Here is a 5,583-nt window from a genome sequence, read left to right as displayed (position 1 = left end):
GCGAGGGAGCACGCGCAGCACAGAGGGATGCAGACTCAAGCCTAGGGCTGCCGTCAATACTTGAAACGCCCAACTAAACCTGAGTGTAATCTCCGATGACCCCCTCTCCTCTCCTCCATCCCTCCCACCCTGCACTCACCACACTGTCCCCCTCACCTCACCAGACACCCCCCCACTCCACCCAATCAAAACACTCATACAAGGCCTTTCTAAAGAATGTCTTGGCCCGCTGTACACACTCACTCACACAGCAGCCCTCAGCCAATCTCCTTATTTGGGTTGCTATGTTTTCACTGAAAAAAAAGACCGATCAGACAGGAGAGAGAAACACAAGGCCTGTTTCCACATTTAACCTTGTGGATGGAAGTGTTGACATACAGTACAAGGCTTAACACACTTCTTGTCCTGCTCAAGAATAGGTTTAGGCTCTGTTATGAGTGAGCAGGGGCGAGACAGAGATATTGAGAGAAAGAGAACGAAAGAAAAAGAGAGAGTTATCAAGTTGTGATTGCTTAGTGAAGATGTCTGTAGGCTATTGTTGGACGGGCCATCCAAGCCACTAATACAGGATGCTTAGCAGCTCCAGATACATCAAAGGACAGATCTAATGAGGTTGCATTGACGTAGTTTCCCCTCACCAAGCTGATATTAGTGGGAATGGCAGGGTTTTGAGGTTTGGATGAGGGGATCAGATGTCCTGTTGATGGGAGAGAATGGAGTACAGGGTTGGATAGGTTACCTTCTAAATGTAATCCATTACATTTACTAGTTTCCTGTCCAAAAATGTAATCAGTAACGTAACATTTGGATGACCAAAACTCAGTAATGTAATCGTATTACTTTCAGTTACTGTTAGATTACTTTCCATTAGAAGACAAAAAGGATCCATCAAACACATTTGGTGTGTCATCATGTGGTCTCTGACTTGTGGTCAGACTCGCTCAGGTGGAACAAACTTAATCTTCCGCCTTTTTTCAATTCTGAATTAAATGTCATTGAGAAAACAGAAAGGTGTCATATTGTATTTTTCCATTCTTTCTGAATTTAAAAGTAATCCAAAAAGTACATGTAATCAGTTACTCCCCAACCCTGATGGAGAATAATGGCTGCCATCAAAACAGGAAGATAAACACGATTCTAATTAAGGTTTGACATACATCTACTATAGTAATAAATAGAAGGCAAAATTCTGCATTTTGCTACCAAACACCAACCTCTGATAGATACAGTTTTGCCCAGATTTCTGTAAACCTGATATTTGAGTTTGATGAGTGAGGGGTGAAAATTCACAGAGAGCCAGGGCATTGTGAACAATGGTAGAACTGTGGAGAGCTTCTCTCATAGGGGTGTATGTGGAGAGATGTGCAGGGGGTAGGGGTGTAACCCCCCCTAAACCTGGACCTGTAGCCTGTTTGTCTGTTCACAGCTTAGTAGCATAGCAGCTGCACTACAACTGTCTAGCTGTGGTAAACCACTACGACAACAGCCTACGCAACTAATTACAATGTTATTTTGAAGCTAATAGCAGTGTTAACACTGTGTATATTCTCCTTGGCATGTTTATCCAAAGCAAAACACATAGACAAAATACATCTGGGATCAGTCTCTTCCACACACACTACTTGTGTATAGACAGCATAGCTGTAAATTAATAATTCCTAAAGATTAGGAAGAAAAAAATACAGAATATTCCAACTGGTTGGATGTTACACAATAGTAAATGTTTTTAGAGGGGTCGGAAGAGGCCTCTTGGCGACCTTTATTGATTGGCCCTACACGTAGTATCCAGCGAGGATCCTGATCTGATTTGTAAACACTGTGCTTTCACTGTTAGATGTTCGGGTTGTCAGTGGCGAAGGCATCCCATCCGCCCCGACTCACCTGATTCATGGAGCAGCATTGTTTACAGACACATCAGCTGCTATGACTTGGGTGACACTGAGGAGCAAAGCTGCCATAGTCCCATCGTTTAGGGTCCTATCATCCTCCAACTGGGATTTCGGGAAAACCAGGGAATGTATTGAAAGTTCCCGTCATTTTGCAACCCTGCCCATCATACATATTTCCCCCTTAAGCGGTGCCAAGGGAGTTGGCCAGAAAAAGCTCACTAGAGGAAAAATGTCACACCATGTACCATCCAGCCCACCCGTTAACCCAGGCTAACAGCTTTATCGTAGGGCCATAAGCCTGCTAAGTCCATAAGCATTTGATACATGGCAAAGATCATTTGATGATAGGTTAAGATGATGATAATATGGCTTTAAGGAGAACAACACATTTGTATTGCATGTAAGAACTGTAAGCCAGTGTGGTTAAAGGTATCCCCCTAAGAGAGTTAGAGGGTCTTATTATAACAAATCTCATCCACTAAGGAATGAGACACGAGGAATCCAAATCCAAAAAGGAACATTTACTTGTTTTTCTAGTGTTTCATGATTCTTTGTTGTGGTGTTTTCTCCCTTTGAGAATAAGACATTGCACTGCTATCCTGTTCACATTGCATTTCTGCATGGATGGATCCCACTGGAATTTCCCAAATACGGAGCCCATTTCTGAATGTGGGTTGAGAACCAGAAGGATCACATAGGATAGTTATTTAAATATGTGCTACAATTGGCTTCCTCTGTCCCTTCAATGTCTGTCTTTGGGACAGCAGGTAGCCTAGTGGTTAAGCTCACTGGGCCAGTAACCAACGGGTTGCTGGTTCAAATCCCCGAGCCAACTAGATAAAACATATGCTGATGTGCCCTTGAGCAATGCACTTAACCCAAGTTCCTCTGGATAAGAGCATCTGCTAAATGTCTCCTCTTTAGGAATAGGCCTGAGTTCAGACAGGCAACTGGGTGGACTCTATGGAGTTGGCACCACATAGGTTGATGGGGCCTCAGAACACTCTGGATCCAGAGATCAGAAATACTTTTGAATATTTCAGCATGTTCCATTCTCAGCCTCTGAGACAGAAACTATGGAGCATAATTTAGTGCTTTTAATATTCTCTCCCACATTTCCAGGCCCACATTCTGTTTCAGAAAAGAAGCCACAGAAATGCTTCAAAATAAGTTTGACCAATATTAAATATGTTGCTAACAGAGTTTGAATGGCTAGTATAAGTGTACAGTTTTGATTTATAACCATGAATTATACTGGTCTGAAAGTATGTAAGGCGGAACATATGAGAGGGGTAAGGAAAGGGGAGAGTTATAATGGAATTGATGGATATTAATTCTGGCATGGATTAGGAATCTGCACAGACTCAACAACTCTTAAACGTCATTTTTAAAATAATTTTTATCTGCTGATCTTCTTCTCTCTTAAGAGGAAAGGAATCCTATTCCTACCATACCTATTATATTTTATGAGTGGTAAATCTATATGAACATGTTAATCACCACTATTAATGGCTTCGACCATGAATTACAATGTAGTTACACTTCTCTGAATTGCTCAAACAGTCATTCGTTTTCAATTTGATTCCTTATCACTACGGTGAACACAAAAGCATGTAGTCATGACTTTCACTCTTTCCCAGTCAAAGAAATTAAATCAGGCCTGAAGTACACCTCCAGCTCCATTCATCACCTTGTAATCCATCTCAGACTCTCTGACTATGACTCATCCTAGACACTGCACCACCTGGTCTCTGTTACCAGCCGTGATGATGACGTTCTCCTCCTCCTCTGTAACACACACAAACACACTCACACAAACACTCACCTGTGTGAGAAGGGCACATGTTCCCCTGATTATCATTGCTGCCTTCGTGCCTGTTGAAATGACGTCATGCAACCCCCCTGGCCATGCACAGATGTTTGGATCACATTTAGCCAATCAGACGTGAGCTCACCTATGAACTTCCCCTTGAGCACTAGGGCATGAGGACCACGTTTTGTACCATGGTACTCTTGCAGAATAACAGAGACAGTACATAGACGCGTACACGCATACACATTAACACTGACGCTCACTCGTATACAGACACACACACCTGTGTGACTCAACCTTTGCTCACCTCTCAGTTATTCGGTGACAAAGCCTGTCCCTGTGCATGTCACCATGTGACGCCTGTGGGATCCCATATCAGTACATCACCATCACATTACACTGCCTCACAATGTACACTTCCCATTGGAAACCAGATGGGCTGTAGGCCTACAGCCAATTGTTTCTATGAAGCAAAATAACAAAGACAAGTCCAGCAGGTTTATTCCATGACCACATGTTCTTTGATTTGTTCTGATCAGTACACAATAATCCAGATAGTTAATTGAGAATTGTCCTGAGGCACGCTGGGGCAGAAACCTGTGGTACAAGTTTATATGGGGTGATAATGAGCAGGATGCACACAAACAGTCATCTGATCACTCACTCGTGAAGCATTGATATCACAGGAGAGAGCAAGAGACTACAGAGAGATTCCTACCTTCCCCAGGTAGGAAACAACATCTCCACCCCGCTGATCCTCAACACTGGGGCCCCACAAGGGTGCGTTCTCAGCCCTCTCCTGTACTCCCTGTTCACCCATGACTGCGTGGCGATGCACGTCTCCAACTCAATCATCAAGTTTGCAGATGACACTACAGTGGTAGGCCTGATTACCAACAACGACATGACGGCCTACAGGGAGTTGGTGAGGGCCCTCGGAGCGTGGTGTCAGGAAAATAACCTCTCACTCAACGTCAACAAAACAAAGGAGATGATCGTGAACTACAGGAAACAGCAGAGGGAGTACCACCCTATCCACATCGACGGGACTGTAGTGGAGAAGGTGGAAAGTTTTAAGTTCCTCAGCGTACACATCACGGACAAACTGAAATGGTCCACCCACACAGACAGCGTTGTGATGAAGGCGTAACAGGAGGCTGAAGATATTTGGCTTGTCATCTAAAACACTCCCAAAGTTTTACAGATGGACAATCGAGAGCATCCTGTTGGGCTGTATCACTGCCTGGTACAGCAATTGCACAGCCCTCAACCGCAAGGCTCTCCAGAGGGTGGTGCGGTCTGCACAACACATCACTGGGGGCAAACTACCTGTCCTCCAGGACACCTACAGCACCCGATGTCACAGGAAAGCCAAAAAGGTCATCAAGGACAACAACCACCCGAGCCACTGCCTGTTCACCCCGCTATCATCCAGAAGGCGAGGTCAGTACAGCTGCATCAAAGCTGGGACTGAGACTGAAAAACAACTTCTATCTCAAAGTCATCAAACTGTTAAACAGCCATCACTGACATAGAGGCTGCTGCCAACATACAGACTCAAATCTCTGGCCACTTAATTAAATAAATGGACTTAATAAAGGTATCACTAGTCACTTTAAATAACACCACTTTAAATAATGTTTACATATCGTACATTACTCATCTCATATGTATATACTGTATTCTATACCATCTACTGCATCTTGCCTATATATCCATATATTTACATGTGTCACGTTCTGACCATAGTTCTGTTATTTTATTATTTGTTTTAGTATGGTCAGGGCGTGAGTTGGGGTGGGCAGTCTATGTTTGTTTTTCTATGTTGGTTTTTGTGTTCGGTCTAGTATGGTTCTCAATTAGAGGCAAGTGTCGTTAGTT

The sequence above is a fragment of the Oncorhynchus tshawytscha genome, linkage group LG05 (assembly GCF_018296145.1).
Source record: "Oncorhynchus tshawytscha isolate Ot180627B linkage group LG05, Otsh_v2.0, whole genome shotgun sequence".
In the NCBI taxonomy this organism is placed as follows: Eukaryota; Metazoa; Chordata; class Actinopteri; order Salmoniformes; family Salmonidae; genus Oncorhynchus; species Oncorhynchus tshawytscha.
This window is presented reverse-complemented; position numbering follows the sequence as displayed.